The sequence below is a fragment of the Eretmochelys imbricata genome, chromosome 27, assembly GCF_965152235.1.
Source record: "Eretmochelys imbricata isolate rEreImb1 chromosome 27, rEreImb1.hap1, whole genome shotgun sequence".
Lineage (NCBI taxonomy): Eukaryota > Metazoa > Chordata > Testudines > Cheloniidae > Eretmochelys > Eretmochelys imbricata.
Window position 1 is genome coordinate 14550813 of NC_135598.1, and position 12871 is coordinate 14563683.

General features: G+C 51.3%; 1 protein-coding gene across 1 annotated transcript in view; it reads right to left on the reverse strand.

The window, feature by feature from the left end:
- The window catches only part of ACLY (ATP citrate lyase), a 44789-nt gene extending 37770 nt beyond the window's left edge, over positions 1 to 7019 (reverse strand). Inside the window, exon 1 of the mRNA XM_077806087.1 lies at positions 6907 to 7019. The gene's annotated coding sequence lies outside the window, so the exon portion shown is untranslated. The remainder of the gene's footprint in view (positions 1 to 6906) is intronic.
- Positions 7020 to 12871: the final 5852 nt, after the last annotated feature.

A 12871-nucleotide genomic window follows, 5' to 3' on the forward strand; every position in this document is an offset into this window, starting at 1 on the left:
GGGCTCCATGTGTCCCCCAGGTCTCTCCCTTTTCAGTCTTCTGATTTTCACCAAAATCAACAGGATTCTTCTGCCCATCAGTGCCTAGAACATTCCCTGAAATGGTGGAATTGATCAGATGCCATGTTCAAAAGTCACTGTGTTACATCCAGACAGACCGACAAACAAGCAGAGAGGAATGCCACGGAGCTAAGTGTAAGGCCCCACAAACTCAGCCCATAAATAATATAACATTTACTTTCTACCAAAAAGCCTAGTAGCTTTAAAAGAGGACTGGATATGTAAATGGAAAATGAGAACCTACGGTTAAGTTCGGAAGGCCATATACTTCCAGCCAATCTGTAAGAGGATATCAGCCCTCGTACTTCATGGTTTAAACCAACAGATTTAGGAAGAAACTTCCCCTCTGGACAGGTTATTCCATAAATTGTCTATTGCAGGGCTTTGCACCTACCTCTGAAACTGCTTGTACTTGCTTCTTCCACAGACTGGGCTAGACAAATCCCTGGCCATTCCCAATTCCTATCCCTTCCTGCTGTAAGGAGAAATTATATATACACGGGAGTGGACACACATTACTTGGCAAGAGGGTAAGCTACTCTCACTACTTTGCTGGGCCAGTTGCTAAACACAATTCAACATGGTTCTTCCAAAAGGCTTTCAATTAAACTGCGAGGGTCTATCCACTCTGGGGTTGGTTTCCTGTACAAAGATGCCAGTTACTGTGTTAAGAAAATCGTGAGTTTTCAAAACGTTACTAGTTCATAAATAGATACCATCTTTACAGACATCCCAATGCTCATTAGGAACTCCAGAGAGGGTACAGGAAACTGACAGACTAAGTCACGTTCTCTGGGGCTCAGAAATATTTACTTCTCTCTGCCAAAACAGATGTCACCTGTCAAAGCTGCTAGAAGGATTTGTTCTCAGGAAAGTCATTCAAGCACATTAACAAGGGAGAAGAAAAAAAATATTCATACTTACGATGACAAGCTAGATAGGTCTGAGTGGCTGAACGCTGACTCTGCTGTAACTTGACAGATGCATACAACCTGATCTGGTGAGGACCAGCGGAAGGCAAAATACCACATAGTGCACAGGATAGGGGAAGTCAGATGGGGCATTTTAGGCAAAGGAATCAGGGCAAAACCCCCTCCTCAACTTCTGAAAAGAGTTCCCTGGGATCTGCAGTGTCCACTAAGAGCAAGTGAGACACTGGATTTTAAGGAGTGCTCCAAAAGAAAACTACACACCTGAAACAGAATAGAACTCAGGTTTGTCTAACTGGGAAAGAAAAGAGGACCCAGGAGTTTAGGGATTTCAGAGCAGGGCCACTAAGCCATTCCCTCTAGTAAAAATTGTCAAAATTTGTTTAGGAAGGAAAATCTGTTGGGAATACTTAAAATAAAATTTGCCACTATGTGACATCAGCCACCATTTCTGGGAAAATTGTTAAATTGGTGTTGGTAACAAAAGGAGCTTATAACTGGTCAGTACAGAGCTACAAAATCTTAAGTGTCTCTTCAGGAGCAGTTACCAAGATGACATTTGCGTTAAGTGTCCCATCTAATGCTCAGTTCAGATCTATGAAGCAGCAATTTTTGAAGCTTAGGGGAAGGGGGAGAAAAAAAAAAATCACGTATTCTTCTTAGAACAATTTCCCTGCTCACCTCCTGAGAAAAGCCTTTCCTAGGAGTAAGGGCACCCAAGCACGGTATCTGTTAGATCCTGGATAGAGGTCCTGTTTACCTAGCGCTACCAGCAGAGAGGAACTTTTAAACTCCCTCTCTAACGCAACAGATGGCAGATTGGTTTCTGCTGATTTAATTATAAAACAAACAATGATCTTCCCCTTCCAAGCTGAGCTCATGTCAGCAATGCCGGGCCTTCCTCGTCATTCATTCAGCTGGCCCCTTGCTTTTCAGAAGTGAAAAGTCAAACCAACTGCCACGGAGTTGCTTTGCCAGAACTGCTGGGAACCATGTTTATGAATCTTGTTTGTAAAACCAGTAATAGATATTTAGCATCAACTAACAAAATCTGAACTCTGGATAGGCGCAGCCAAAAATCTTAGCTGTTGTGGCCAAATCTGCCCCTCTTTTTCGTGACAGAAAATGTCTGAACTACTACCCTGGTTTCCCAAGGCAGCATGGAGCTCACTTGCTTGGGTATCAAATATCCAGTCACACTTGACAGAGCAAAGTGTTTATTCATCTTAGTAGCTCACCGGAGCTTCCTTCAAGGTGACATACCAGTGCTGCTTCAAAACACTCTAGAAATACAAGACACTGAGGTCAAAGCTTTCCATGGGAGCTATCAGCACACAGTAGCTGTGGATATGGACACAGACACATGATAATTTCAGGCTTTATCTCAGTTGCTTCAGTTTTACAGGCTCTTTTGAAGATGGGTAAGAGGTCATATCTTGCTATTAATCTTCCTTCCTCAATTTTGAGTGCCTGGTCCTAGTAACAGGAACACCTGTATTCTCACTAGGGGAGGGGGAAGTGCAGCTATGGGAATGAGAGAGATTAAAGACACTGTGCCAAGTTCCGCTCATATTGGACCCCGTTCCAATCACAGGTCCAGTTCCCACTCGAGTTCATGGTATTCTGCTCTCAGGTCTTGTCTACATTACCCGCCGGATCGACGGGCAGCGATCAATCCAGCAGGGGTCGATTTATCACATCTAGTCTAAAAGCAATAAATCAACCACCGAGCACTTACGCGTTGACTCCGGTACTCCACTGGAGCAAGAAGCTGAGTTGATGGGGGAGCGTCAGTCGTCGATTTACCACAGCTATTCATGCAGCTGAAGTTGCTTAACTTAGATCAATTCCCCCCACCCCTCCTCAGTGCAGACCAGGCCTGTTACATGGAAGCAAACCAGGGGCTTACTTATGTCTTGTCCACACTTGGTTCAGAACCATGCTAGCTAACTGCACTCACACACTTGAACACTTCTGATGCTAGTAGACGAGATTCTCATCAATAGTTTTTTTGAGAATTACATCACCATGCTATAGACCAGACCCCTTTCCAGGTCATTCATTAACACCAAGACCAACAAATAACAATCCCAGCCCACAGTGGCAAGGCAAGCCACATCAGCTCCCTTCTGGTAGCAACATACCTAGTTCTGATCATAGCATAGGCAGGGTCTTATCAAAGGGCAAGGAAGGAGGACAGTTCAGAAAGTGAAGATGGAGAGTTTACACTCCTGGTGTTTGTTTTCCCCTCTCCAATTCTAGAGATGTCATTTAGGGTCTCTGGAAAGTGTTAAGAGGCTGACATTGTTTAAGAAAGGATCAAGGGAGACAACACACAGTAAACACAAACATCCATTTAATCCTTGGATGTCAGATTATTTCTGTATGAAATCCTAAATCCCAGCACCATTCAGCTACAACAGGATCAAAAACCAAGAGGTCCTTATTGCCATGTAGGAGACTAGAGTTTGAATCCCTGGCTCTTGAGGCACTAGGTCCCCCATCTTGTTCCCCACAGGAACAGAGAAACATACCACCAATACAGAGAACTGAACACTGACTAAAGGGAGAGACAGGAGTGATCTAATGCCCTGAGCAGAGGGCTGGCAGTTCTGAACCCAGCTCTAACTTCTTTTCCCTCTGTACCTTTGGGCAAGTCCCTTAACACCTTTCTCCATCTGTAAAATGGGCAGTGATCGTACAGCCCTGCCTCTTGGGATGGGTGTAAGAGAACTGCTTGGACAGCACTCTGAACTGTTAGTATCCAAATTCTACCCTCACTGTTTGTGTAGAACTCCCCAGTAGTGTCATTGGGAGTCCCCTGCTTGGAAGGAGGCTGAAACACGCCCCTGTATCAAGGGTTTATTTTGTGTTAGAATAAAGAATTACTATGGCCAAAAGGAACCAGTCATACCATCAGTTCGGGGGGGGGGAAGAAGAGAAGAGTGGGCTTGGTACAGCGCTCTGCACATTGTGGGCACTACTGGGATATAAATACATTTAAAGGATGTGGCTGATAGGATATTAGGAAGTTAAACAGAAGAGCTAGGCATAATATATTCAACATACAGATAGGATTTCAGCTTGGACCTTTAAATGCTTGGATGCAGCTGAAAAATGCAGTTCTGGGCAGAGAAATGAGAAGTTTAAAGCAAAAGAATTTTGAAGAGCAGCAAAAGAGGAAGAGGTGTCTGAAACAAGCAGGCAAGAGAGACCTTGGGAAGTGGTTGTTTAGAAAACCTATGAAGCCTTTGGTTCTATTCACAGCTGGGATGAGGTGAGACAGGCTTCTCAGTCATTTCACCAGAGAACACAGCAGCCAGTAAGAAGGGATAAGACCCCCAAAGGGTCTCTGGATCCAGACTTGAGGAACTGCCACAGCACAAGCACTAGAACAGACCAGACCTAGACAGACTATTTGAACAGACAAAGAAATCAAATCTTTGTGATCCAACAAAGAAAACAAGAGCCATTTATCCAGGCTTATTATAATTCATGTTTGTGCTAAGCTCATTTGAAATAAGGTGGTATGTTTATTATGTCTTTTCAGCCAAGATCTCAGAACCCTCCAGAGAGGTGAAGTGTCTTGCCAAAGTCACAGAGCTGAAATCAGAACTTAGGAGTTCCCGATTCCCAGCTCCATGTTCAGACCACGCTACTCCCCATCTTCAACCGTTGGCCTCAGTGTTACAGAAACCCTGGGTACACTAGCAACACAAAGAAGTCTTCCTTCCAGGGCTTTTTATAGTTCATCTGTAATATGTAGCAGACCAGAAGAGCTATTGGGACCAGGGTAAAGAGTAAATACCTCCAGTATATCACCACCACCTCCGGCTTCCTCCCCCTCAAAAATAAGAGATCCCAGGAAAGGAGAATGAGACCTGCAACTTATGGGGCTCAAATATCTCACATAGCAATGACAACAATGCCTAGAGGTCAATAAATCTGACACCAAGATATGTAAACCCCTATTACAAGTTTGTTAATTCATTCTCATCAAGATCTGAATCACAACACCAGAGACTACACAAATAAAGTGATTTTAAATTAATTAGTGCTACGACTTTACACAAAGTACACAAGACCCAGGTGATTGTTATCTAGCAACTGCCTTAGTTATGCCAAATCTGCAAGACGGAAGGTGAAAGAATGAATGCTAAGAAGCAATTGACAGATAAGACAGAAACCAGAGGACGTGAATATTTTTAAGGTTCTACATAGCATCTCAGAGCCTGGATAATCAGACAAGAACTAAACTCTCTTGAAATTCTTCTGCATTTCAAGGAGGAGGAGGAGGATCTAAGCTCAAAGACTCATTTTGCAAAAATACCAGTCTTGGGCACAGCTCTTAGCTTTCTGAAGCCATCAATGCAGCTACAATGTCTTGCAGGGGCGGTTACTGAAAACTAATCTGGGTATTTTCCCTTTAGAATGGATTACTGCTTCACATGACAATTGGCCGAATAGGCATACCTTCAATTGCTGTCAGAGTCAGTACAATATAAAACTTGTTAAATGGGATAATTGAGAGAGGTATTTAAAAGGTCTGTTCTATGAGACAACAGGTGAGGCAGTGGCAGCATGATGTAATAATGATAAAGCAGACAGAGATGCGAACATGCCAGAGAAGGAAGGAAAAATTAATCTAGGGTATCTAGTAGTTTGATTTATTGGAATAATAAACATTGCTGACAATTTGCCAGGCTGGGTCTATGGCTCCTGGACTTTCATAATTCTTGTCACACCTGTAACTTTAAAAAAAGTAAAGTCAGATCAAAGGAGAATTATTTGCTTAGTTAATTTCTCATTCCTGACTTTGCCTCCATAAGGAAGTCCAGATTCTTCCAGGGATACTGCAGTTTCTATACAGCCAAAAACTTACAGTAGCAAGGTTTTGAAATTGTGTCGGCCACGGCAAGGGAGCCTTAGTGCCTCGTTCTCACCTGGTGCTGCCATTTACACACTCAGGCTGCACTGGTGAGCGGCTACCAGATCACACGGCTGGCGTTTCCCACGGACTTTGCACGGGTGTAAATAACCGCACAAGGTCCAGGGCGGTGGAAAATTAGCTCTGTGTCAGGCCAGGTCAGCAGCGCTAAGCCTCGGACACCAGAGCAGAGCCAGACACGCAGCAGCAGCAGGGTGTAAAATGAAGTGCGCGTCCCTGCCACAGGCACACCGCCCCGCACGGCCACCTGCAGAGCGCGGCCCAGCGCCCGCCAGCCCACGCCCGCCACCACCGACACGCCGCCCGTTCCGGCTCCGGCAGCGATCGGCCTCGCCTCCCCCGCCAGCCTCTTCCAGGCACGAGTCCCGACCTGCTGCTGCTGCTCCTCGCAGCGGCCCTGCGAGCCGGCCCGGCTCGGCCAGAAGCAGAGCCAGGAAGCGCCCGCCCCCCATTGCACCCCGCCGCACCCCTCCCCACTGCACCCCGCCCCCTCTCCCCACCACACCCCTCCCCATTGCACCCCGCCCCGCCGCCTCTCCCCATTGCACCCCGGCTCCTCTCCCCGCCGCACCCCTCCCCATTGCACCCCGCCCCCTCTCCCCACCGCACCCCTCCCCGCCGCCTCTCCCCATTGCACCCCGCCCCCTCTCCCCGCCGCACCCCTCCCCATTGCACAACACCGCCTCTCCCCATTGCACCCCGCCCCCTCTCCCCACCACCTCTCCCCATTGCACCCCGCCCCCTCTCCCCACCGCACCCCTCCCCATTGCACCCCGCCCCGCCGCCTCTCCCAATTGCATCCTCCCCATTGCACAACGCCGCCTCTCTCCATTGCACCCCGCCCCGCCGCCTCTCCCCACCACCTCTCCCCATTACACCCCGCCGCCTCTCCCCACCGCACCCCGGCGTTTTGCAAAGGGCCCTGGCACGGGAGGGGCGCCTCTGCCCCCAGACGAGCTGCAGACTCACCCCGCTGCGAGCGCGGCTCCGCTCCCGGCCTGTGCCCGCCCCGCCGGCCGCTGGCTCCTTTTGTTCGGCGCCCGCCCCGCGGCTCCTGGGGCCAGGGGGCGCCCCGCGCGCAGGGATTGGCCCGCGCGCTCCCCACGTGGCCCCGGGCGCCACCGCCCCGCCCCGCCCCGGGGGCTGGTGGGAGTTGTAGTTCTGGGCGGGGCGCGGAGCGGGCGAGCGCGCGCGGCGGGCCACGTGCGCCCCGCGCGGCGCTCCATTGGGTCGCCGGCCGTGGTTTGACCGGCACGCGCTCGGCCGGCTCGAGACTCGCCCCCCCGGGGGCCGCCCGCTCGGTCCGTCAGGAGGCCTTGGCTCGCGTCCTGCGCCGCGCACCCCCCGCTGCCGCGCCCCGTGCCCCCCCCCAGCCAATTCCCCCCCCGCCCCCCGGGGCGCCTCCCCCTTGTGGCCTGACACCGGGGCCAGGCCTGCCCGGCCCCGCCGCTCCCCCGTAAAGCGGCGCGGCTCGCAGGAGGAGACCCCGCGGGGGGCAGCGACAGCTGGGGCCGGCAGGCCTGGGACGCAGTGGGCTGCAGCTCACGAAAGCTTGTGCTCAAATAAATGGGCTGGTCTCTCAGGTGCCGCAAGTCCTCCCGCTCTTTCTGCGGACACAGACCAACGCGGCGGCTGCTCCGAGACCCGGGGGCCGAACCCCAGCCCTGGGCCTCCCGCGGCCGCCTCTTCCTCGCAAGAGCGGGGGGCCCCTAGTTCGCGCTGACGGGGGCCTTTCGCAGGGCGCCAGTCGGTGTGTCGGCTTCCCCTGGACACCCTGCCTGAGGCCCGGGGAGGCTAAGCCGCGAGCCCCACCCAGCCGCGGAGGCGGGGACGGCACCCAGCAGCCCCGGCCCCCCGTGCTCCGTCCGCGGGTGTCTCCTTCTGAGATCACAGGCCCCCAACAGCAGCCAGCAGACCGCCTCGGCTTGCCAGACGACGCGCCGACCAGTCTTTTCTGCCGATATTTCCAATCTGTGACTGAAAGCAAATATTTATGGCCTTACGTTATTGCCAGCTCTCTAGTACTTTGCTCGTCTATAGCATCACTTATCAGAGGCTACCTAGGGATCAGATCCTGCCCTGAGATCGACGCAGACACAGGGGTCTGCCTTCATGATCTTGCAGGATTGGGATGTCCGTGTGTTACAAACACTCATCCTCCTAACTCTCTTGAGGTCAAAGAGACTTAAACCCTCACTTATAGATGGAGGAACTGAGGTTCAGAGGGGTGAAGTGACTTGCCCAAGTTTGCACAGCGAGTCAGCGCTAAAGCCGTGAACATGCCGGGCCCCTTCTCTAAACATTAGAGGATGTTCCCTCTTTGAGATTACTACTATACCCACAGGTGACATGCTGCCAATAGAAATTACTTACCACTGACTGTCCCAAGTTCTCTCTTTCCTCTCAGGAGCCCAGGATTTGCAACCCTGAATCCAAAACCTTGGTCTATCTAGTCTGGTATTCACACCCCACTGTCCCTCCACCAATGGACAAGGTGGGGGGTCTCATGCCACAAAGCTTGTGAAACACTGTACATGAGCTCAGTTTACCCACTGGAGCGTGAGATGGGATTAGCACATGCAACTGCAAATATTGACCAGGAAATTCTCTAGCCCTTTTCAAAACCCAGCCCTAGGTTTTGACTTTTACTAACTGAAAAGGTGAAATGTTACAGACCCTTGATTAATTTGTTGGGATCAGAACCCCACCCAGGCTGGATTCACTGGTTCCAAGGATCATTTTCTGGATATGCCAGACATCTACCACACCCACTGTGAATCAGCTGGCTGGGAGAAATGTGCTAGACATTAAATTTAGCAGGACTTTATCCAGGGCCAAAATAAAGTCAAAACTAACATGTTCTGATAGTACAAGGGAGATGCAGATTCTCTCAGCCACCATTTCCCTTTGTCTGGAGGTATGAGAGAGAGTCAAGATCCCATCTCTGCACCTAGTCAACCTAGATTGACTAACCCTGCCTAGACACCAGATTCAGGGCCTGCCTCCTCAGTACCTTTGCCTTATTCAGGGGTGACCAGGCAGAAGAACCAGTTCTGTGTAAAGAAAAGGAGTACCTGTGGCACCTTAGAGACTAACCAATTTATTTGAGCATGAGCTTTTGTGAGCTACAGCTCACTTCATCGGTTGCATACTGTGGAAAGTTTAGAAGATCTTATTATATACACACAAAGCATGAAAAAATACCTCCTCCCACCCCACTCTCCTGCTGGTAATAGCTTATCTAAAGTGATCACTCTCCTTACAATGTGTATGATAATCAAGTTGGGCCATTTCCAGCACAAATCCAGGTTTTCTCACCCCCCCCCCCACACAAACTCACTCTCCTGCTGGTAATAGCTTATCTAAAGTGACCACTCTCCTTACAATGTGTATGATAATCAAGGTGGACCATTTCCAACACAAATCCAAGTTTTCTCCCCCCCTCCACACACAAACTCACTCTCCTGCTGGTAATAGCTTATCCAAAGTGACCGCTCTCCTTACATTGTGTATGATAATCAAGGTGGGCCATTTCCAGCACAAATCCAGGATTTAACAAGAACGTCGGGGGGGGGGGGGGTAGGAAAAAACAAGGGGAAATAGGCTACCTTGCATAATGACTAAGCCACTCCCAGTCTCTATTCAAGCCTAAGTTAATTGTATCCAATTTGCAAATGAATTCCAATTCAGCAGTTTCTCGCTGGAGTCTGGATTTGAAGTTTTTTTGTTGTAAAATAGCGACTTTCATGTCTGTAATCGCATGACCAGAGAGATTGAAGTGTTCTCCGACTGGTTTATGAATGTTATAATTCTTGACATCTGATTTGTGTCCATTTACTCTTTTACGTAGAGACTGTCCAGTTTGACCAATGTCCATGGCAGAGGGGCATTGCTGGCACATGATGGCATATATCACATTGGTAGATATGCAGGTGAACGAGCCTCTGATAGCGTGGCTGATGTGATTAGGCCCTGTGATGGTGTCCCCTGAATAGATATGTGGGCACAGTTGGCAAAGGGCTTTGTTGCAAGGATAGGTTCCTGGGTTAGTGGTTCCGTTGTGTGGTATGTGGTTGCTGGTGAGTATTTGCTTCAGGCTGGGGGGCTGTCTGTAGGCAAGGACTGGCCTGTCTCCCAAGATTTGTGAGAGTTCTGTGTGTCAGCAGTGACTGTGAAGTATTTACAAAATCACTTTCCGTAACTTGAAAAGGAGTACTTGTGGCACCTTAGAGACTAACCAATTTATCTGAACATGAGCTTTCGTGAGCTACAGCTCTCTTCATCGGATGCATTCGGTGAAGTGAGCTGTAGCTCACGAAATCTTATGCTCAAATAAATTGGTTAGTCTCTAAGGTGCCACAAGTACTCCTTTTCTTTTTGCGAATACAGACTAACACGGCTGCTACTCTGAAACCTTTCCGTAACTTGGCTGCAAGATGAGCCTGCTCCAGGCTTCCCTGCTGTTCTTCCAGGGCTATGCTTCCAGCAACGAGTTTTGAAACATCCAGTCATGTGAACAAAGTCATACAGAAGATGACTGATTCCACATTCTCAACAGGTCAGACCTGTTGACTCAGGATAAACTGGCGAAAGTGACCAAAGGTAAGCAGCATACTGTACCCAATGGCTAGAGTGGTTTCCAAGAGATTTATTGCCACAACAGGATTTCCTAGAACTTTCTGGACCTCATATTAATGTGGTCTGGGCTTTTCCTCTCCTCCCCTTCAAAGCAGCTCCACCCCTGCCAAAATCTCTGCTCTCTTCATTGCCTACCTACGCGCCTCTTAAGCTTCTTTCCTGCTCACTCCCCTTCCTTCCTTCATCCACTGCTGACTTTGTACCACTTTCCACGTGGCCCTTGAGCCTGAAACAGCTGCCCAAGAGAAGCACAACGAGCCCCTTTTTCCTTCAGCTCACATCTGAAAACCCAGCTGATCTGCAAGGCCTCCAAGTGATAAAATAATCCAAGTGTTGCACCCTGTCCATTCTCTGTGCTGGGATGGATTGTGATTCTAGTCACAAACGCATTGGGGCCAGGGTTCTGCTGTGCCGCTGTTTTAGCCACCTTTCGTCTCTTATTCTTAGCTCGTAAGCTTTCTGGGAAAGGGAATGACTCTCACAATGCATTTGGACAGTGTCTAGCACAGTGGGGCCCTGACCCCTAGTTGCAGCGCATACACACTGCCGCGAAACGAACAGTAAATAATAACAAGGGCTGTGCAAAGTGACGTGGCAATCGTCAGATTCTTACCTGGACTGTAAAACCAGGCAGGCACTTCCAAGGTAAGACGGGGCAATTGTTTCTGGCTCCTCCACAGCCTTCCTTTGGGATTCTGTTTGCACGTGGCATCACTAAGGGCCAACCCTGCTCCAGCTTGTATATCACATCACATACCCCTGAAGGTCACAGGGTCTGGCTGGGAAAGTCGTGCCACACAGCCCTCTTTGGCAGAGCAAGAGTGAAGGGCACTAAGGAAATCCCGAAGAGGGTCAGACCGACATTACGACCCCTCTTAGAAATAGGTGCACATGGGGGTCAGGCCCACATCCAAACAGCAGGGATCACAACACAGGGGAGGCACTAGGCCAAGTGCACAAGTTTATACATTTGGGGTCACAGATAACGGGCTGCAGTGTCCATCGCAGTCATTAGGAGAGGAGCCTGTGGATCTGCATGACTTCCAAGTTAGCGGTGTTTGTCTTACAGCATCCTGGCCACAGAGGGCAGACAGCTCTGGGGGTGATGTGCTCAGGCGGGTGGAGTACTCGGGGCTGGGAGAGGGACAAGGTGCAGGGCGAGGGGGATAGGGACAAGGCAGTGAGCAGAGGGGCTGGGAGTACTGGGGGCAAGGTACACAGGGTGGAGGCCTTGCTCGGAGGGGTGTGGGATGATAAGGAAAAAGAGGGAATGGAGTTCTTTGGGGGGAACGAGGTGTAGGGAGTGTGTGGGGGGCAGAGGATGGGGTTATGGGGGCTGGCAGAGAGGGGAGAGGGTTGGTAGAAGATAAGGCACAAGGAGAAATGGGATACCTATGAAGCAATAGGGTACAGGGAGGGAAGTGTTTGTGGGAGGACACATGAGGGCAGATTGGGATGGGTGGAGAGCTGTGGGGCTGGCCATGAATAAGGCACTGGGGGAATGGGGAGGGGCAGGGAAGCGGGGGATCTAGAGGGTTGGCAGTAAGAGGCTGGCAGGTTTAAGGCACCAGGGAATGGGAAGCTTGTGGGGCAATGGGGGGCAGGGAAGTGGGGACCAGAGGGCTAGCGGGGACAAGGCACCAGAGACTGGGGAGATGGGGGGCAGAGAAGTGGGAACCGGGGTGCTGGCAGATACGAGGCCCAGGGAATGGGGAGCTGGGGGGCAGGGAAGCGGGGGCTGGCAGGGAATGGGGAGATAGGGGGCAGGGAAGCAGAGACTGGGGGGCTGGCAGGGGCAGCAGAGGATGGGGGGCAGGGAAGTGGGGGCCGGAGGGCTGGCAGGGGCACCAGGGAATGAGGGGCAGGGAAGTGGGGACCGGGGGGCTGGCAGGGAAGGGGGAGATAGGGGGCAGGGAAGAGGGGGCCGGGGGGCTGGCAGGGAAGTGGGGGCTGGCAGGGAAGGGGAGACCGGGGGGCTGGCAGGGGCAGCAGGGAATGGGGGGCAGAGAAGTGGGGGCCAGAGGGCTGGCAGGGAAGCAGGGGGCTGGCAGGGAAGGGGAGGCCCGGGGGAGTTGGCAGGGAAGGGAAGCAGGGGCCCGGGGGGGCTGGCAGGGAATGGGGAGATGGGGGGCAGGGAAGCGGAGACCGGGGGCCTGGCAGGGGCAGCAGGGAATGGGGGGCAGGGAACTGGAGGCCAGAGGGCTGGCAGGGAAGGGGGAGATGGGGGGCTGGCAAGCGGGAGCCCGGGGGTACTGGCAGGGAAGGAGGGGTCCGGGGGAGGCTGGCAGGGCTGAGG